This window comes from Peromyscus eremicus, chromosome 2 (assembly GCF_949786415.1).
Source record: "Peromyscus eremicus chromosome 2, PerEre_H2_v1, whole genome shotgun sequence".
Taxonomy (NCBI): Eukaryota; Metazoa; Chordata; class Mammalia; order Rodentia; family Cricetidae; genus Peromyscus; species Peromyscus eremicus.
Window position 1 is genome coordinate 86,292,739 of NC_081417.1, and position 23,026 is coordinate 86,315,764.

Sequence of the window (23,026 nt, forward strand, 5' to 3'; positions counted from 1 at the left end):
ATACCTTTTAATCTGAAAGCTAAAAGCAGTGGTTCTGAACCATGACTGTGCTGTTAGGATAGCTGAGAGAGAATGTTAAATATATGGTTGTTACAGGTCTTATCCCTGAACAATTTAAATAGAATTTCTTGTAGTGAGGCTGCTGTATTTTATATATACTCACCAGGTTGTGCCCCTGAGCACCTAGGAGCAAGAACCTTTGCAACTCACTGATGGAACACACCACACCACCCCTGCCACACACACACACGCTTATAAATACATATTAAATAATTTGTCCTAATCCTACTATGCAGTCTGATAGCTTTCATCTACCTTCACACTCCATTGTTTATCTTTTGTTCATTCACCCATTTCACAGTGTGTTATTCAAAGGAAAATACTTTTAGGTACCAAGAAGGATATAAAGAAGGATCAAATATAGACCTTGCCCCCTAAAGCAGATTAGTAGGTGAGAAAAAAATTATGTAATAATCTATGCCACATTAAGAAACGGCAAGTGTCACCCCAAATACACAAGCTATCACAATGTGTCTTCTAGCTGGGGCCTTCAAATAAACATCATAGAAAATATCAGGGTCAGGAGCATTTGGACTGTGGTACATGAAGAGTTGAAGCTTTAGGGAGAAAGGACTAACTAGGCTAAGACTTGGGGTGGGAAGCCCTGGGTAATCTCAAAAAAATGTTTGTGGTGGGTATCACAGGCTCATTACTGCATCCAAAAGCTCTGAGAAAGATAATGAAAATATCTTTTATTTGTGGCTGTCAAGTTCCCCTAAAAATTCTGAGCTAATACCTAGGCTATTTTCTCAAATCTGATTCAGAACTTGAGCATGTTCTGTCATCACTCTCCTCCTATGCCAATGTCTCTGCGGGCCTTGGAAGGACCAGACAGAGCTCTAAGGGAACCTTTTACCTCCCAGTTGTACATCCCATAGCCTTATTTCCTGACCAACAGTCATTTCCTGGCTGTTACACTCAGCAGATAGGAAAATGCAGTTCTCCACTGAGATGCTGGCATTCTCTAAAGACTCTCAGCAGGAAGCTTGTAAGAATGGGTTTCATTTGAGTGGGTGAGACAGTTGATTGGCCTGATCTGTTTGGGAGGCATCCAGGCAGTGGGACCGGGTCCTGTGCTCATTGCATGAGTCGGCTGTTTGAAACCTGGGGCCTATGCAGGGTCCCTTGGCTCAGCCTGGGAGGAGGGGACTGGACCTACCTGGACTGAGTCCACCAGGTTGATCTCAGTCTGTGGGGAAGGCTTTGCCCTGGAGGAGATTGGAATGGGGGGCGGGCTGGGGGGAAGGTGAGGGGGGCGGGAGGGGGGAGAACAAGGGAATCTGTGGCTGATATGTAGAACTTAATTGTATTGCAAAATAAAAAAAATAAAAAAATAAAAAAATAATAAAAAAAAGAATGGGTTTCAGGGAGCCTGATAGAGGCAAGGAAGGAGGGTTGTATCTGATGCAAGCTGGCCACTGGTACTCTTGAGTGCTAATGCTTTTAAGGTAGCTGAGTGTAAGTAGTGCCAAAAGTTTGGGTTTTTCTCACGAACACTGTTTTTAATAATGATTTGTTTGATATCCCTGGGGGAGCTGATCTTTTCTGAAGGGAAATGGACTAGGAGTGAATATAGGGGAGAGGGGAGGTGGGAGGGGGTGAAGATTGGGAGAGTGGAGGGAGGGGAAACTGTGGTTGTGATACATTGAAAACAAAACAAAACAAAAAATTCAAATTGGATCTGACATTAAAAAATAAATAGTGACACCTGTAAAGTCATGTTAACCTTTTAGTAACTCTGTTTCCCAACATTAAAGGGAAAGACATGGGTGATTTAAATAGAAATTCATAATTTGTATTGTAAAAAATCACTTAGTGAAGACTAAAAATAGACATCTTATTTAAGTCTCTCAACAGATGAAAGAAAAAATAGTAGAACCATGTATTTTACAAATTAAGAAACTGAGGTTGAGTGGCAAGAGTTGTAACTGTGACCCTTAAGAAAACTGGTTCGAAAACTGTAGGTTGTACTCACAACTTGGAGCATTGTAATGAACATTTTTTTATGGGAAGGGATGAAAAGAAATTAATTGGAGTATTGTAGCTAGAGGTTTTTCCAGTCCTGCCTGGCTCACGGTCAGGAAAAATCTCTCTCACCGGCCAGTCCTGCAGCTGCTCAGACCCAACCAAGTAAACACACAAAGACTTATATTATTTATAAACTGTATGGCTGTGGCAGGCTTTTTGCTAACTATTCTTATATCTTAAATTAACCCATTTCTATTAGTCTATACTTTGGCATGTGGCTCGTGGCTCAGTGGTATCTTAACATTTCCTCATGGTGGTGGCTGGCAGCTCTCTCCCTCTCACCCTTCCACTTGCCCGAATTCTCCTCTCTCCTTGTCCCACCTATACTTCCTGCCTGGCTACTGGCCAATCAGTGTTTTATTTATTAACCAATCAGAGTAACATATTTAACATACAGAACATCCCACAGCAGAGTATGTTAAAAAGGATAAAGAAAAGAGATCACACAGAGTTCAGAACAAATATTACTGGAAGCTGGGGAGAGGGTTCAGTCAATAAAGTCCTAGCCAACTAGTCATGAGGGCCTGAACTTGGATCCTCAGCACTCATGTCAAAACTGGGTGTATCAGTACAAACCTGCAATCCAAGTCCTGAGATACAGAAACAGGACACTCCCTGGAACTTGCTCACCAGCCAGCCTAGCCAAATTAATGAGCTCTAGGTTCAAGAAGTCCTGTCTCAAGAAATAAAGCAGAGAAGTAAGTGAGATTAAGGAAGATATTCTACATAGGCCTTTGGCCTGTACACACACACACACACACACACACACACACACACACACTCACATATGCACACAGAAAGAGGGAGAGAAACAGAGAGAGACAGAGACAGAGAAAGACTGAGACAAGAGAGAACTTTTGCTGTAGGTGAATATATAAGTGTGATTTAAATATAATAATATCCAGTTATATGTATATATGCACATATACTGTGTGTGACCTAGGTTATAATATGAATGTATGCGTTTCTGAAAGTTGCCCACAGAATACTTGAAAACTTTGACCTTAGTCCTGCCGCAGATGACTTCCACAGCAATAACTTCTTTGATCTCCTAGACCTAAAGGTTTGTGCATATTTAGTTTCAGAGGATGTGCACAGCAGTGGATATTCTTTTACTCATCATATCCACTGAGGCAATCCTGGAAGATCACATCAATTACAGGACCTTCTGGACTTCTGTCCCTCCTCATTCAGTGAGAGCAACATGACTTGGTTCTGGGGCTCATAAAGCCCTGTGTCTGGTAGTGGAGTGGCAGTGCAGGGTGGCACTGCTGGAATCTTGTAGGAAGGGATGGGCCCCCTGGGAATCCCAATCCAGCTGGAGAACAGAATTACCATCTGGTAAATCACAAGACAGTCTTGTTCTTGCCAGACGCACACTACCAGCATGGAAGTTACAGACAGTCTTCAACACATAAACAGGTTAGGGTGCCAAGAGTGCCTGTGTAGCTCAGCTGTTTGGAGTTTGGAACATATCACCCCACAGAAACAAGGCTATAAATGGAGGTTAAGTTCCTATGTTTTAAAACTCAGAGGGTATGTGACACGCTGTATATTTTAGGTGGTGAACTGAATGAGAACTGAATAAGAGCACATTTGTGAGCACTGGGAACTCAAGCGTGCAGTCTTTATGTTGCTGAGCCCAAGTTCCTCACTTTCAAAGGAGGTCATGTTAGAGTTGAATCTGTAGTGTTCCCCAAAGGCTCATGTAAGTAAAGACTTGATCACTAGCCTGTCACGCCATTGTGGGGTTGCCAAATATTTAGTAGAAGAGGATGCTCCTTTGTAAGGATCAAGAGGTCACTGGGATTTATCTTCATTCCCGGTCTTGGTCTCCACTTTTCCCATCATTGTAGTCTGTCTCACTGCAAGCCCAATGGAGCTGGATGGCTGTGCACTGAACCCCAAGAGCCAAAATTAGCCTCTCCTCAACCCCTTAAATGTGTTTCTTCCATGTGTTCTTTAACAGTGGAAATAATTCTAACACAGTGAAGGTTACCTTTTATAACAATACTGGGGTCACTGTGGGATGTATCTGGCACCAAGTCACTGTGACTGTCATCTTCATGACATTGTAATAGAGAAACCACCCATAGTCTTGAGTACAGCAGTTAAACACCCTTTGTTTGAGTTTGTATCTGTGTAAATCTATAAAATAGTATTTGCATAACAGGGCTAGGATACATATACATGAGTTCACAAACACAAAGTACTTAATACAAAGCATGGCACAGAACAGGTATTGGCAAGTTAGGGGAAGGAGGTCGTCTTTGCCTTCCAGAATGTGTCCATATTTAAATAGGTTTTTATAAGTGTAACTAAGTTACAACTTACTAATACTTGTATGCACCAGAGAATTTGAATCAACAAGTATTACATTTTGAATTTCTATGTATTCTCAACATTAAGATATTGAAACATATTGGTGAAATTATTAAGGCCACTCCATATAGTTAAAAGGGAGGTTTATTTTGTGGGATAACTTACAAGTGAAGGGATTGGTTACAGGGTCTGAGAAAGGTGTAGCGCAGTCTGGCAGTGTTCTCTGGAGAACTCTGCTCGGTCTACCTCCAGCATCCAGGGTCCAGGAACCAAGAGAGCCGTCCCATCCGGATCTCAGGTCTTTAGGGTCCTGTCTTGGCCCCACCTTGTAGGCATGACAGTCACCGAAGCCTCAATGGGGGTTGGAACTTCCAGATCAAAGCTGGAATGGCTACCCACTACAGAAATATATCCAGTATCTAAATATGTGGCATTTCAAAAGCAGTAAAGTCATGAGTGCATAACTGTCAATAATGGCTTTAGTCCCTTCAAAAGAGATGCCAAATAGCTATTTAGTCCCTTTCATTACGTAAGAACATAGTGACCAGAAAACCAGCCTTTACTAGATACTGACATTTCTTGTGCCTTGACCTTGGATCTTTTAGACTTTAAAACAGTGAGATTTAAACTTTGTATAAGCTAACTTGCTGCTTACACTTTCCTATAGAGGCTCAACTAGACTAATACAACTGTTATTCAATGTCATGCTCAATCCCTTGCTTGGCACCATATGAAATAAATGAAAAATATGTGCTAAGATCTCTCAGACTCAAATGTGGGCTGGCAAAGTTGCCAACGATACCTACCAAATGGGACTGAAGAACACTCTAAAGATGATAAAGAAACCAGAAAACCAGAAATATGGGGGTCTGTTTCAGGATGGTAGTATAGACCACAGATTCCTCTAAACTGAATCCCTACCAGAGAGATGGGAATTCCTGTGAAACCTGGCAAAACATTTGACCTTCATTAATCCCATCATTTGACCAATCATTAAAAACTGTCTTATTAGAAAATCTTAGCCCTGATGATCTTCGGAGCAAAATCTCCATCAGCTAGCAGCTGAACAACTGCCACAGTGACAAGTTTGTGTTAAGATCCTAAGTTTCACACTATCTTTACAATACTCAAGATATTCTCTCTGGGAAAGGGAAAAAGAATTATAATTACATTTGTGAAAAAAGATTTGAGAATGAAAAAAATCTTGCCATATGGTATGTGGAAATTGTTTTGGAATTGAATAAATAACAGGGTGGTATCCCCCACACCTATTTTGTTTATATATCTTCACTATACAGGCTACTGGTGAACATGAATTGGTTTTTCTTTTAGAATAGAAATGCACCGGGTAATTTAATTTTATGACCATTAATAATATGGGTCTCTCTCTTTGCAAGCAGAGACATTTACGAAGATATAATCAGATTTTGTGATTTGGGTGTAAACCAATCATCCGCAAGAGCCTGGAAGATATTTCTATCTGGCTTTCCTGCCGCTGTGAGATTGTGTGAAATATAAAAGGGCATCATGCAAAAGGTTCAGGGCCCCAGAGGGAAGTAGGGAGACTGTCACTGGTTGCAGCAAATATTCCATTCTCCTGTAAGTGATTTTAAATGGCCTAGAGACAAGGCACAAGCATTACTAGGGAGTAACCACAAAATGAGTTCTAGACTCTCTCTAAACGGGATCATTTGGAACATCCTCATTATCTCTGGGTTGTACATAATTGCTGTGATCAGATTAAAGAATGAAGCAGAGGTCATAGAAGTGAGTTGCAGTGATTATGATTATTTGCACAGCAATACCGGAGCAGAATGATAGCAGCTCACCTGCCCAGCCCTACCCTTGTTGTCACCACCTCACTCATCTGCAATAAACACATTCCAGGTAGAGAACGCAACTTTGGAGCAAGACTGATATGAAAACAATTGTTGATAGGCAAGCAAACGCTATCCCAGAAAAACTGGACAGGAAGTGTTAGAATCACACAGTCAAACGTTCAAGTATTTTTAAAACGTATGTTATTAATACTTGTTATTTATTAAGTGCTTGTTAGACCTTGTGTTTTACGTTGCATAGCCTTATTTCATACTTAGACTAAGCCACTGAAAGACACATGGTTGCTTAGTTGAGCTCGAAAATGAAGAAAGCAAGTTTCAGAAAAATTAAGGGAGATAGCCATGCTTGCAGAGGCAGTAAATCATGGCACTGAGTTTTAAGCCACATCTATTTAACCAGAGAGCTTATCTTTTTAGTATCCCAATGCATCACTACATATGAGTGACTGATATTAGAAATAGAACTTGAAATCCACATTTGCAGATAATGGTTGAAAAGACTCAGGAGGCAAAGAATTTCTCAACATTATTAAGAATTCCTGTTTGGTGGGATTGGGAGCCACCATAACTAGATTAATTCATTTAATAAGAATGTACAGTGCAACTTCCATATATTATACATCCTCCTAGATTCAGGAATACTGAGGTGGACTTGATGCACTTATTTCCTTGGCATGTGACTGACATGCAAGTGACAGATAAACTATGTGATCATTGGTGCATAGTTAGAGTCCAGTATGCACCATCTACAACGAATATCAATGGGAAAGACAGTCAACTTTGTTCTAGATACTGCTGGAAGTATTGGGATAAAAGAGTAAATGAAACAGCAGAAATATTTACCCTATACGTTTTACTGAAAATGGAGTAGAAGAGGAAGATAGAAAGTTTTTAGCTGGCTTTAAATAGAATGGTCAAAGAAAACCTAAAATGTCATTTGGATTTTTAAACAAAAATGTTAAAATAGTAGGACTTTGAAGATGGAGATGATGTTTTAGCAGGTCTCAAAAGAAGAAAATCAGCATAATGGTTAGACATCAAACAATACTTAATGTCTATAAAGAAAGAAGCAAGAAAGTAAGATAACTTTTGAATCCTTGAGTTTTGTGGGCAGAGAGATCATGTTGAAAGGAAGACATCTAGATTGTCTATCACTCTCTCTTTCTTAGCCTGGGCATCTGTGATCGACATTATTTGTTCATGTTGACCTGAGCACAGACACCCTCTTTAGTCTAGTCTCTAGTGTCTAACCCTAGACTATCCACAGGAATCATTTCTATGATCAGGAAGATGATCCATCAGCATCTGATAGGAAACAGAGAGGACCCCTCTCCTTATCAACACCAGAGCCCTACTATTAAGCACAAGATGCATTCTGGGGAAAAGACCAAGCTTTCCAGAAAGATTACTGCAAAGTCAAGAAAACAGCATGAGGATTTGTCACCCTGCGGATGGCAAGAGATCTTATCTCTTTTCTGCATATGTCCTCTGCCTCACACTGTCTGGTAACTTATCTTGCTCCATCCATTTCTATTTATCCTATCTAGTATCCCCTCATATTTAGTCCATTTTCCTTAATCACATTTCATCTGTTATTTCCATAGCGAAGACCTGCACACGTGGAGTTCCCTTTCCCAAACACACTATAAACCTTAGTCTTGAAAAAGAAAATCAAGTTTCCACCTTTATTTTGGTGCTTGAAATTGAAATGATGGTGGTCTTGCACATACAAAGACAGAACACTATCACTGAGCTATGTTCCAGGACAATTTTCCCCCTTTTAAATAACCCCTCATCACTTTCTCTAAGAAGCTTCCCTTGGTGAACAGCTTTCCCAGACAGAATCATGTACTCTGTCCTAGTGTTATTTCTATTAGTTTGAGGGTGACCACAGCAACCTGGGGAAAGAAGCCTTTGTTTGGCTTATACTTTCAAGTCACAGTCCATTATTGATGGAACACTGGGCAGGAACTCAAGGTAGGAACCTGAGGCATTACCTGAAGCAGAGGCCATGGAGGAAATGTTGATTATTGGTTTGCTCAGCCTGTTTTCTTATACAGCTGAGGACCATCTGCCTAGGGGTAGCACCACCCACAATAGGCTGAGCCCTTCCATATCAGCATCAATCACTAATTAAGAAAATGCCCACAGCCTTGCCTGTGAGCCAATCTAATAGAGACATTTTCTCAATTGAAGTTCCCCTTTCCCAGATGATTCTAGCTATTGCCAAGTTGACAAAAAACAAACCAAAATGAACCAGCTTACATCCTTACATTCTGTGATTTATTAGTCCTTGTAAACATGGACAAAATGATGAAAATTACTTGTTTATGGGTCTCAGAACCACCCCATCCCATACTAGATACTCAATGCATTAAAAAGGTCATTTTTGTTTCACTTACTGATCCCCAATATCACTTCTGAATCATTAACAGCCCCTTACAGACCTAACTAGATTGAAAATAGAGACTGGCTTTTGCTATCATTTCCCAAAGGTGCAGTATACTCCACATCCCCGCATGAGTTAACTCTGGGTTGTGTCCTTGAGTACTTGGTCTGAGACTCCTGGCCCTATATCTAAGTTGCACTGCTGAATTCCATCTGCTGGCTAAAGTCTAACTTGCAGAATAATATGGAGATTGGGTTAGGAAAATGGCTCAGTAGGTAAAGAACCTGTGGAAACATAAGAATATGAATTTGGAACCCCAGTACCCACACAAAAGCCTATTGCAGCAGCACACCTCTGTAACCCAGCACTGGGAGGTGCAGAGAGGGAAAGATCTTACTGCCTAGGCAGTCTACCAAACTGATGAGTTGTAGGTTCACTCCGAGATTCTGTCTCAAAAACTAAGATAGAGCATTGTAAAGGAAGACAATCAACATAGACCTGTGGGCTCCACGTGCACACACGTGCAAATACTCATGACATCTACACAAGTGTATTGTCCAAAAACACACACCCTTTCACACACAAATACACATAAGACATAGAAGTAAAGAGAAGCCACTGTTGAACCCAGAACTGCCAGGTGGCAGATGGCTTCTGGAGAGCTCTTGGGAGACTCTTGTTGATTATTGGTTTGCTCAGCCTGTTTTCTAATGCAGTTGAGGATCATGAGCCCTTGTCCCTGGGCCCTTGAGGCCCCAGAAGTATTTCACTGAATCTTTACATGCTTAAAAGAATCATTTGAATATATTGTCAGTATTTTTAAGTCAGATTTGCATGTAACTCCAGATTTGTAATTCCTCTTAAAAAGTCATAAGATCAGGCAACATTTGTCCTGCATTCCAAGGCATATGTTTCCAGTCCACTACTGCAGTCATTCATGTTTACAACCCTGCATAGATAAGTATATTGTATATTACTCTTTGCTTACTATTTATGCATTAAAGGGTCCTTGGTTTCCCCAGATATTGCCCCTGAACAATTGGTTTTGTTTTTAGTACTTTGTTTACTTCTGAGAAGAAGGAAAAGCTTCCAAAAATGTTTTTAGTTTCTTTCGGCCTTCCATCTAGAAACTTCAGACACTGTAGGTTAATTGCTCTCACATTTGAGAAACAAAGTTCTTTATTTCTTTCCTTGCAAGAAGCTAATCCAGATCAAAGCATATGAATACATTTGTTATAAGAAGCCTTGGCCAGATCTCGAGGTTCTTGTTCCTCTTTCTCTATTACCTGCTAGGGATGGTTGGGAAAGTCTACTTAGCCATTATGCCTCACTTAGAGAAGTATGGTCATGATAAGGGGTCTCTACTTTACCCTGTGTATGATAAAATGCTGTGGAAAATTTTAATCACAAGGATCGTTAGTGGGTTTTTATTTTACATTAAACTTCTGTTTACTGGATGTAGAATAGATTTTATACATGGGAGAATGGCAGAGTAGAAGAGAGACAGACTAATTTGGAGGTAAATGAAGTCATCCAAATAAACAGAGAGCTGTATTAGTTATCAATTTCTGCTATAACAAATTAATAGAAATAGTGGATGAAAATAAGACAAATTTATTTTAAAAGTTTGAAGATCAGAAGTCTGGTATGAATCTCATTGAGCTAAAAGTCAAGGTATGAGCCAGAATGGATTCTCCTGAGATAATTACTTCCCTGCCCAACCTTTAAAAGGCCCCTCAAGGCTGGGCAGTAGTGGCACACGCTTTCAATCCCAGCACTTGGGAGGCAGAGCCAGGTGGATCTCTGTGAGTTCGAGGCCAGCCTGGACTATCAAGTGAGTTCCAGGAAAGGTGCAAAGCTACACAGAGAAACCTTGTCTCGAAAAACCAAAAAAAAAAAAAAAAAAAAAAAAAAAAAAAAAAAAAAAAGGCCCCTCAAGCTCCTACCATCATACTTCTCTATAATTCCAACCTACCTTTATCCTTTTTATGAGGTCTTTTTTAATCACAGAGATCTCAGATGGAGAACTATGGATAAATTCCTATCTCAAATCTTTTTTTTTTAATTTTTATTTTATAATTAACTTAATTTCACATATCAGCCACAGATTCCCCTGTACTCCCTTCTCCCACCTCCCAGCTCTTCCCACCCCAACTTATCCCCCATTCCCACCTCCTACAAGGCAAGGTCTTCCCTGGAGAGTTAGCCCAGCCTGGTAGACTCAGCTGAGGCAGGTCCAGTCTCTTCATCCCTACACCAAGGCTGAGCAAAGTGTCTCAGCATAGGTCCCATGCTCCAAAAAGCCTGCCCGTGCACAAAGGACAGGTCCCGGCTCCACTGCCTGGGGGCCTCCCAAACAGTTCAAGGTAATCAACTGTCTCACTTATCCAGTTCCATGGGGGCTCCTCAGCCATCAGTTCACAGTTCATGTGTTTCCACTTGTTTGGCTATTTGTCCCTGTGCTTTTTCCAATCATGGTCTCAATATCTCTCGCTCATACAGTCCCTCCTCTCTCTTTCCAATTGGACTCCCAGAGCTCCACCTGGGGCTTGGCCATGAATCTCTGCATCTGCTTCCATCAGACACTGGATGAGAGTTCTATCATGACAGCCACGGTGTTTGGCCATCCAATCACCAAAGCAAGTCAGCTCAGGCACTCTCTCAACCATTGCCAATAGTCTACAGTGGAAGTATCTTTGTGGATTTCTAGGAACCTCTCTAGCACTCTGCTTCTTCCTATTCACCTGGGATCTACATTTATCATGGCATCTCCCTCCCTATTCTCCCACTCTGCTCCTGATCCAGCTGAGACCTCCCTCTCCCCTAAGCTCTCTTCCCCCTCCACCTTGCCCTCCATTACCCCCCAACCCCCAGTTTGCTCATGTAGATCTTATCCATTTCTCTGTCATTGGGCAATTTCTGTGTCTTTCTTAGGGTCCTCTTTACTAGGTAACCTCCCTGGAATTGTGAGTTGTAGTCAGGTTATCCTTTGCTTTACATCTAGTATCCACTTATGAGTGAGTACATACAATGTTTGTCTTTCTGAGTCTGGGTCACCTCACTCAGGATGATTTTTTTCTAGTTCCATCCATTTGTCTGCAAATCTCATGGTGTTATTGTTTTTCTCTGCTGAATATTACTCCATTGTGTATATGTACCACATTTTATTTATCCATTCTTCAGTTGAAGGCCATCTGGATTGTTAAAACGACAGCCTACAGAATGGGAAAAGAACTTCACCAACCCCACATCTGACAGAGAGCTGATATCCAGAACATATAAAGAACTCAAGAAATTAGACATCAAAATACCCAACAGTCCAATTACAAAATGGGCTATAGAGCTAAACAGAGAATTCTCAACAGAAGAAACTCAAATGGCTGAAAGACATTTAAGGAATTGCTCAACATCCTTCGTCATCAGGAAAATGCAAATCAAAAGGACTTTGAGATACCATCTTACACCCATCAGAATGGCTAAGATCAAAAACACTGAAGACACCTTATGTTGGAGAGGATGTGGAGCAAGGGAAACACTCTTCCATTGTTGGTGGGAATGCAAGCTTGTACAGCCGCTTTGGAAATCAATATGGCTCTTTCTTAGAAAATTGGGAATCAACCTCCCTCAAGACCCAGTGATACCATTCTTGGGCATATACCCAAAGAATGCTCAATCATATCACAAGGACATATATTCAACTATGTTCATAGCAGCATTATTTGTAATAGCCAGAACCTGGAAACAACCTAGATGCCCTATCTCAAATCTTTATTCTTGTCTGGGGAGAGCATAAGCTCTAGAAAGGAACTTTATAATACCTTTTTTCTACATGCTCCTGTTGTCAAACTGTATTTTAAATACTCATGTTTATATCGATAAACTAGCGCTGAGTTGGCCTTCCTCATTGAAGCTTCTTATTGCAGTCAGTAATCAATGCAGAAACTTATAACTTGTGAAAGTGTCAAGTGGCAGTAGACAATTGGTTCTGAGTGAGACATTTATATCACCACATCCAAGGCTCAGGGTCCACTGAGGAAAAGGAGGCAGAAAGAATGTGAGAGGAAGAAGATGAAAAGTATACAGCAAAAAGAGGTCTTCTGGATATGACATGGTCATTGCATTAGTAAACTAACTGAAGCTCTGGTTATCTGCACACAACTTGCTCAAGATAGGACCTTCCTCATAGGTCAACACTTCATCATGGATGGAGAGGGACTTCTGAGCCCCTTCTGTGGGCCTACTGATTATTAGTGGTTGCTGGGGGAGAGGATGTCACTTTCTTCAGTGTTAAGTCACCTATGCTGCAGTGAATAACCTCCTGCCTTTCAACATGCAAGCAACTCTAATTCAATTCAATCAGTCACACATAAAATGTACACGTAACAATAGGACAGACAATTGTTGAGAGAAAGGTGGTTTCACTGGGAGAGACTGGTAGTGGTAGAAAGTAATGGGGACAAAAACAACTAAAATTCATTAAATACGTATGTAAAACTGGGAAAGAATAAAAAGTAAGTGGAATTTAAAAAAAAAAAAGACATCCCAATCAAACTTGTATAGAAATTATTGCCAGGCAGGGCAACATATTCTTAAATTCTGATAAATAGTTTTGCATGGCAGTTATTTGTCCCACAAAAAAAAATAAAGTTGCAAAAGACAGATTTTACTATCATTTTAGAAGTATTATTTCAATACACTATAGATGTTAAATATATTTTCCAGAGTGTGTCTTCCAAACATTTCAAGCATCTTGTACATTATAACTTCCAAATGGCAAACAACCCTCTTTCTAAAAGTTAAAGAAAGCAACTGGACAAACAAGAGAAAAATGAAATTATATGTTTGTACGCACGTATACACATATACATACAATCAATGAATGAATGCATGCTTATAACTTTGATTCATGTGAATATGTAATGGATATATATTTGCATGCATTCATTTTTGAATGCTTACATTTTGTTATGGTTGCTACACTGGTTATCTGACTTTTCTTGAGCAAGTAATTCATCTTTCCTGAACCTCTGTCTTCTGGACTTTCAAGTAGGACCAAAAATGTTAGCTTTGTTTTGCAAATAGCTTCTTGGTTGGGGTGGGACAAAAAGCTATTTGTGACTGACATGTGCTGAGAAAGAGAAAATTAGTTCCACTTTCCAGCACAGGCCCCATGCCCTGGAGTAGTTGGCCAACACAAAGCAGACTCCATCATCTTTTAAACAATTTTCTTGTTTTTGTTTTAGTATTTTTTTTGTCTGATTAGTTCATTTGGATATTGTGGAGTGGGGGGGTTAAGGATATTGTGGGGAGCATGAAGTTGGGTGGGGAGAATCTGGGAAGGGCTTTAGGAAAGGAAAGAATAAAATAAAAATACTAAAAGAAATATTTTTAAATAAAAAATTTCTAATGACACAAATAAATTAAATATTAGCTTTCTTATTCATGGATTTTTCTATAATTTGGGTAGACCATATACACGGAACTTGAAATAAACCCAAGGCATGGGAGGAAGTGAAAATTAGTGAAGCAGTGTCTATGAACTTGAAATTTACATTTGTTTTCTGCTCCATCTGAGTTCCTTGTCCTGCTTCCTTCCAGCAGAAGGATTCAGTTCTTACAGGTTTGATACTGTTGTCAGCTGGAAAGGTGGCAGGAAAGGTGAAGAGAGTATACATCCCTGGGAGGCTAAGGGGATGACTTTCTGTCCTAAAGACAACGATCAAAAGCCAGGAGAACTCCCAGGTAGGCTGTGCTGCAGCCCAGGCTACTCTATGTACCACTTAGCCAAAACATTTTCTCTCTCATCAGTGCACACTGAACACCTCTTCTCTGTGAGAGGCAGTGTACTAAGTGACTCATGAGCATTAATATTCTAGATGGTTTCACACCTACTACAAGGGGTCACCTCACTGATTCTGAGAAGACACTGAATCTTAGAGAAGTTGAGCTTATTGCCAAAAAATAATATCAACAGTAGCGTGAAACAATAGATCTGCCTGATTCTAGAACTCTCACTTGTACTCATCCTGCCATGCACTTCACCAGCCAGCTGTGAAATAGCTGTGGGTGTGTAGTACACACATTTTGACCTTTTCATCAAAGATCTCATGTTTCCCAGGTTGGTCTTGAATCTGAACACCCCGATCCCCTTGACTCTACCTTCCAAGTGCTGAAATTACAGGGGATTGACACAACACCAGGCTATACATTTATTTTTAACTATATAAAAACATGATGAAATATTTTCGTATTTAAGTCTTACGGGAATAATAATTTTTAGCAAATAATAGTACACCCTTGACTGTGTACAACACTCTCATCTTTTCTATTAAAGTTGATCTCACTTTGAACATTTTACCTCCATTTCACACATATAGAAATTGACAGTCAGAACCACAGAAAACTTACACCAGACTACACAACTCCTGATGGTACTCTGGATTTTAAAAGGAGGATTCCAAAATCAAAGGTCTTTTTGCTTTATTTCATTTTCCCTAAGGATCCAACCCAGTGCCTTTCGATTGCTTAGGGAAATACTCTATCATTGAGCTATGATCTCAACTGTAGATGGGTTTTTCTTTGGGCCATCAGCTCACAAAAAATGACACAAAGGCTTATTACCAATTGTGAAAGCTTGACCTTAGCTTAGGCTTGTCCCATTAGCTCCTATTACTTAAATTAACCCATTTTTTTTTAATCTATGTTCTTTTACATGGCTTGGTCACTTATACTGTCCTGCCTATCCTTCTTCCTCAGTGTCTGGTTGGTGGTTCCCTTTTTTTTTTCTTCCCAGAGCTCTTTCTGTCCAGAAGTCCTGCCTATAACGCCTGTCTAGCTATTGACCATTTAGCTTTTTAATTAAACTAATCACAGTGACATATCTTTACACAGTATAATCAAATATCACACAACATTCCCCCTTTTGTCTAAATAAAAAAGAAAGGTTTTAACTCTGACACAATATAACTATATACAATAAGTGCAATTATCAGGGCTGGAGAGATGGCTCAGAGGTTAAGAGTACTGACTGTTCTTCCAGAGACCACATGGTAGTTGTAAGCCACCATGTGGTTCTTCCAGCAACCACATGGTGGCTTACAACCATCTATAATGAGATCTGGTACCCTATGTCATGCATGCATGCAGGCAGAACACTATTTACATAATAGATAAACAAATGTTTTTTATAAAGAACAATTATCAGGTAACAATTACATTTACAATGTTCGGTTCATTCGCATTTGCCAAATTTAGAGAAAATACTCCATTATCTATCCTATCTCAGTCCAAAGTTTTATACCTAAACCATTTTTTGTTATAACTTGTATTACCATCCTAAAAATATCTTTTCAGACCTTAAAACATCTTTTTAGATAAACAACATAAGCTTTTATATTTTTCAACCTATAAACTTTACATCTCTTACATAAGTTTCTTTTCTGAATTTGGTCACAAGGAAAACCATAAAATTATAATTATCTAGTCTTTAATTACCATCAGAGACTAAAGAAAAATAAAATATTACCTGAGTAAACAGAAAGTGCAGAGGAAGCAACTTTCAAAACTATAGAAATGACAGAGATTATCTGGCTGCCTGGACAGTCATAGAAGGTGCCTCTGCAATGTTGGGGCATCCATCTCTTGACTACAGGCATAGAATATCTGATAGACTTTTCTATCATGCAGAAATTTTGAAGGACTGCCCTATCTTGTATTGGCAAAGTTCAGCAGTAGTTCTTTTTGTGTGTCCTGCTTGCCAGTTTGGACAGTATGCTGTCAGCAGTTAAGGCAAGGGCAGTTTCTTGACCAAATGGCTAGCTTTGACACAATGAAAACAAATTCCACAACAAGGTTCTTCATCCTTTTATGAAGTAGATTGGTGCGGCCAGAAGCAGATGTGTCTCACTGTCATGAAAAGCCTTATATTATTAAAATATTTTATATGTCATATTCTGTAGGTCATTGAAATATTTAAAGATCGCCTATCTATCTAAAATTATCTCTGTATGACCTTGAAATATACCTAACATGGCTATAAGTTTGATTGTTATAGATGATTAATTATTAACTTGTATTTTTTTATTATTCTAAATAGCTTTTAGAATTTTCTAAATTCTAAATAATAGCTATTATTCTAAATAGATAAAAGCTTTACGTTGCATTTTTAAATGAGATATAGGTACAATACCTTAAACAAGAATAGAAACATATATACAGTATAACAAAAATAACCTTAAATTTGTATCCATATGCAAAAATTCATACCATTGTAAAATATTTTAGACTAGTAGTTGCTTTTTAAGGTTGAAAGTAGATTAAATAATCTACCCTTTCTTCCTATCATTTCTATATCATATCCTCCCTTTTCCCTCCAGAAAGAGATCCCTGAATCTAAACTCCTTTTTCAGTTTTTTTTTTTTACTATGACCAATAACAACTTGTAACCAATGCCCCTAAATAATGAAAAACATTGAATTACCAAAAGCCACCCACCCCACCTCTTGGGAATCTGTGTATCATGTTCTCTACTGTTTCCTGTTGTCTGTGGACAACAACATCTTTAGGACCCTGAGAAAAATGGGATAATGGTTAAGTCCTGGGAGAGCTAGCTGTATCATCTGTTGTTCAATCTCTGTGCAATGGGAAAGTGCAAGGCTTATCTGTAGTTCTGGCTAAACAGTCTGTGAGGCTGGACCACCTCAGTCATCAGCTTTAAAGCTGTTCTAGATGTAGAACTCTGAGGAAACTGCAACAAAGACATTCTGAGAGGCTGGATCACCTGGGCCACTTGTTTTCATTGATATGATGTGCCCTTCCTCTGAAAACATACAAACTTTCAAAGGTAACATACATATCTGCATTAACACAAGTATGGACTCTGTGTTGTACACAAGCCAGCCAAAGATGATCTTTTGTTTTCTATTTGAGCAGATAAAATATATGTCACCTGTCTTGTGTTTTTTTTTGTTTTTTTGTTTGTTTGTTTGTTTTTGGTTTATTTCTTTATCTCTTTAGCCAAGATGTTCATGGGGTCTCCCTGATCAAACCTGATCTTCTTTAACCTTGAATGAATCCACGGCCTTTTGTTTTCTGTGTAAACAAAAGTATAACCTCTTCCCCAAAGCAATACATTTTTTACTTCCATTTTAAAGTTAAAGCATTCTTAAATGATCTAGGATAGTTTAATTCAGCAGTCTCTTCCACAATTCAGTGTCTCTCAGCAGCTGTTGTTCTCTGTTTATTTGCTTTCAAAAATTTCAAAATCAACAAGACACTATATAGAATCCAGACTTTCTGTGTATTTTCCATCTTAATGTGCCTTATCTTTTTAATATTATTTTATTTTCTCTTTAAAACTTTCTTATTATTTATAAACCATTTTTTCTATGACTGTCTACACCCATTTTCTTTTCTTTTTTAAGCCTACACACATTGTTAAACATATTGTACCTTTTTAGAGGTTTTATGTGTCTGGACCTAGCTTTTTTAAGAATCTATAGCATCCTCTGATCATGTGAGACAAATCTGTCAGCTGCTGGGGTGGCAATTCTTCTGCAACACTCAACCACTTTAGTTTTGTAAGAGACAATTAAGAAGAAAACTCATACCCAGATAAGAAATGGCTTGACCTGGTTAAGTTAACACAATGATCCAATATAGTGGCAGTGGTATTCTGTTTTTTTATATGATGAAACACCCAAGGCTGGGTACTTTCTAGAACAAAGTCTCTGTTTTGTCTTTAACTCAGCTTCAGATGTTAAACTGCATGGTGTCATCATCTAATTGATTCCAGTGAGACCTCATGGAAGAAAACATCACAGCAGCAGGACTGTGTACAAGTGAGACATTGAAATCACACAGTGAGACAGGAAACTTGAGAATGACCAACTAGGGAACAGAGCACTTTATTTATAGCAACCTTTGTTCTAGACCTATTATGGTCCCAAGAAGTGCACCAATTTCTTCTGGGAACAGTATCCCCCATGATCTCATGAGAACTATATCAGTTTCTAGGGACAGCATCCTCCATAGTCCTATGAAAACTGAATCAACTGTTTCTGGGGACAACATTCTCAACAATCCCTTAGCAAGCTCTATCTCCTATAGATCTTAATCACTTCCTCACATTGCCACTTAGGACGCCAAGCTTCAAACACATGACTCATTCAAACAATAAGAGTGGCTAGCAGGGTGGACTGATGCTCAAGCCTCAACTCCTCATTTACTTGATACATGCCCTTAGGAGGGTTTTCCTAAACCCCTTTATTAAAGGATTTAATTTCCTTATTGGTCAAGGGGAGATAATAGTAGTATATACATATTTAGGAGATATAAATGAAGACTTAGAATGATTGTACACAGTAAATGGGGCTCTTAGTGATACAGGAGTCCAGGATTCTAGTCTCCAAGCCTGATGTGTGTTCCAGTAAGACTCCAGATCTCTACAATTTGGGACATTATTTGCATACATAATGACCTTGCATACATAATGACCTGCTATAACAGGCTGAGCTTTCTTCAAGGCGACACAAATTGATTTCTTTCCAAAGCAGATTGACTACAGCAGCTACAGTCTCTCAGAGTTGCACTCATCTTTCTCAATCTCTTCTTATTTGAACAGGCAGGGCAAGGGTCACCATTTATAAACCCACGTCTAACAGTATCACAGTTGTTGAAGGCAGGGAAGTTTTCTGTAGTTACAAATTTTATAAGGTTGAAGGAAATTGATTGGTTGCCTTGGGTGTGCCCATGCTACAGAGAACTGTGAATGTCTTTTTTTTTTTTAGATAAAGTTTTCAGGGAAGAAAAAGCCTCATCTCTGAATGTTTTATTATTCATGTTAAGCTCTCTAAACTGCTCAGCAGTTCTTGTTTCATTCAAGAAACCTTAAATTTGAGACATAAACTTCCTGACACTTTGGGTCCTTTTAAAGGTGATATATGTTCTGACAGTGGAGAAATAAGGCCAGCCAAGTGTTCTAACCACAGGGTGGTAAAAGTCATGGTCAGGTTAGAAGAATCAATTAGAGTGAAAACCAAGGCTGTGTAAATTTCAAGACTCACATGGCAAAATATGAAGACAGGGCTGAATTTAAGAGTTTGTCTGGTGTGATTGTATTTTATCTCCTGATTGGCAAGGCAGCTCTAAGTGAGGTATTAAACTGAATTTAACAGGGGGGAAAGGCAGTTTTGTTCCTGTTTAAAACAATACAAAGTGGAGGAAAATAGATCCAGGGAAGAGAAACAACAAATTTGAAGATTTATATGTGTTTGAAGAAAGACAGATAGCCCAGAGGGAAATGTATTTGAAGTCAGAATTGTGGAAGTGGAGAAAACGACTGGGTTTGCATCAGCTGAGAAGATTGTATTTATAATCAGGGTGAGATGGGGGAGTGACTACCTAGCCAGGTCACAGCCTAGCCTGGTCCAGTCTCTGTGATGATGACCTTCTATGCTGTGGGTTACACCACTGACAGGGCTACATTTATAAGCAAACAACAGCTTTGGGATCCCAAAACAGAAATCCAAAAAGGGACCTTGGTTCTGAGCATGTCTGCCACTGCCCTGTCATAGAATCACAGAGCATGCTGGGTAAGGGAGCCGGCTCTGGAATCCCTTAAATTCCCGTACTAGCTCAAAACGTCTTGGGGTAGGGGTTAAATAAAGCCTGTTGAGACTCAGTTTTGTTATCCTCAAAATGGGCAGTGCAAATTAGGCCTAATTTAAAGAGTGATCATTGAGATGAAATTACATCAGCCAGCTAAGTTAACTGGCAAGCTTCCTGGCTCATTTCTGGAATCTTAAAAAATGTTGATAATCATATTTGTTAATATTAGTCACTACAGCAAAGAATTGGATGTATTGAAGACAAGTAACAATATTAAGATGTTTTCTGCTCCTGGCTTACTCCTTCCTACTATCTATGGCTATAATTTCTTTCATGCAAACATAATCACCAGATCTAATCTTATATCCATCTTAAGCCAGCTGTGAGCCATCAGTAATGGCCAGATAAAACCAAGAAATGTTAGGGCTACAGAAAGACTTCAGACTTTAAAAACTGATGATCTGTACCCCATTCTACTAACTGAGCTTAGAATCCAGAAAGGGACAGGAAGACGTCAGTACACTTCTTTGAGCCTCAGTTCTTTCATCTATACTGTTAACCTTGCATGCCTAGATGGAAGATTCACTAACTCTATGTATATAAAGGCAAAGCTCAATTTCAATGTGATAATAAATTGTAGTGGTTAGCTGTTCCAGCTTTGACCTGGAAGTACTACACCCAGTGAGCTTTTCATTAACTATCACGCCTACCTATGGCCTGCCCCTGAGGTGGGGCCAAGACACGAGCCCTTAATACCCGAGATGTGCAGGCTCTCCTGGTTCCTAGTAATTCTGGATGTTGGATGGTAGACCAAGCAGAGTTCTATGGAGAACACAGCTGGACTACACTTGACCTTTCCTAGACCCTGTAACCTATCCTTTTACTTGTTGTAAGTAAAACCCCCAAATAAACCTCCCTTTTAACTACGTGGAGTTGCCTTAATACTTCCACCAATAATAAATTTCATTGTCTATTTGACAGGCTTTAGATCACCATGGAAACATCCCCCTGTGTGTGTCTATGAGATTTCCAGAGAGGGTTAACTGAGGAAGGAAGACCTACCCTGAATGTGGATGGTAAGATCCCAAGGGTTGGTGTTCAAAACTGGGTAAAAAGAAGAAGATGTACTGAGTGCCAGCACTTATCTCTCTGTGTTTCCTGACTGCAGATGCAGTTTAACCAGCTGCCTCACTCTCCTGGTGCCTTGACTTCCCTAACAAGATGGACTATATCCATAAAATGTGAGCCACAATGAAACCATGCTTTCTTATATTGCTTTTGATGGGGATTTTGTCACTTCAAGATGAAATGAAGAAATCTAAGCTAGAATTACTTCAGTGGTTCAGAACAGTGGAAGACCTAAGCCAGAGGAACATGAAGCACATGCCCCAGTGTTTATATGTGTGTGTGTGTGTGTGTGTGTGTGTGTGTGTGTGTGTGTGTGTGTGTGGTGGTGTGGGATCAACATATCTAAAGTACATTTTATCTCACTGAAAGGAGACAAAGCTTCAGAATCCTTCTAGAAATAGTGCTTAAAACAAATACCACTGTATGCTAAAACCACCCACTCCCATCAAATGGCGGACCTCATTTAAAAATACCAAAAATGAACACAGAGAGGATAAAAATACCAAATTCTCAAGTCAGACTTGGAGTCTAGTCTCATCTACAGCAATTATAAACTGGAAAATTCACTGAATGTCCTTATCTGTAAAATGGAATGTAAATGTCCACTCTACAAGTAGGCGATGATAATTGAACCAGGAGCATCTGCCAATGGTCAGACACATAACTATTATTTATTATCATTAACAACTGTGTTCCCTTATGTAACATAAAGCTAGCCTTTCTGCTTCTTCCTTATTATTCTTTTGAAAAACTGAAAATTCAATTCCTGTGTATTGGGCTATTTTATATCTTTAACATTAAATAAATGTCTCTAAATACACTGCCATTTTGAGGTATGTGTGGGCATGGGTGGCTAGGGGAGGGTTCAGGCATGCCATAGTGCATGTGGTGGTCAGAGGAAAAGTCATATGCTGGTTCCTGCCTTCCACCTTGTTTGAGAAAAGGTCTCTGTGGTTCTCTATAGTCCATGGATTTTCCTGTATCTGTCTTCCATTTTACTCTAGACATCCTGGAATTACAGATATACTATAGTGCTCAGCGTTACATGTGTTATGGAAATTCAAACTCAAGTCCTCACAGTGACACATCAAGAATGTTACCCACTGAGGTTTCTCCCCTGCCCAATATTTTGAAATAAATATACAGAAATCACCCAGAATCAACAAGAAAAATCATGGGATGTGAACACAGCTCATTACTACCTAGTGCTCGTTATTACTGTGATATCTGAGGTAGATTTACCTTCCTCTGTTTCTCCAGGATTTCATCTGCATTGTGATAGGTACTGTGTTGTTTTCAAGAGCATCCTCTAGGAGGTAGACAGTTAAAGGTTATTTATGTTATTTATGAGGATGAGGCCATCTTCTTTGCTCTGTGTTTTAGCTAGGTCACAAAGCCCTACTTTTCATTCACCCATGGTTCCCCTTTATCTCAATCTGATATGTTCCTTAAAATTCTAAGACCTAAAGACAATCTATATGCCACGTTCCTTTTCTTGAAGAGCCCTGATTCCCTTTCACCTCTATAACACAGGCTCTGAAAAGTCCTGCATTTTTAATTGTGTGTGTTTTATATTGTATTGTTTCAGTGTATCTGATCACAGAAATCTTCTCAGATCAATACTTTCTTAATGCCTGCATTGCAACTATATAGA

General features: G+C 39.3%; 1 long non-coding RNA gene across 2 annotated transcripts in view; it reads right to left on the reverse strand.

Annotated features, from left to right (window-relative positions):
- Window positions 1-23,026, reverse strand: part of LOC131903721 (uncharacterized) — a 112,532-nt gene that overhangs the window by 83,439 nt on the left and 6,067 nt on the right. For both annotated transcript variants that reach the window (XR_009377572.1, XR_009377573.1), the window contains exon 2: window positions 22,615-22,681. This is a non-coding gene — a long non-coding RNA (uncharacterized LOC131903721). The remainder of the gene's footprint in view (window positions 1-22,614; window positions 22,682-23,026) is intronic.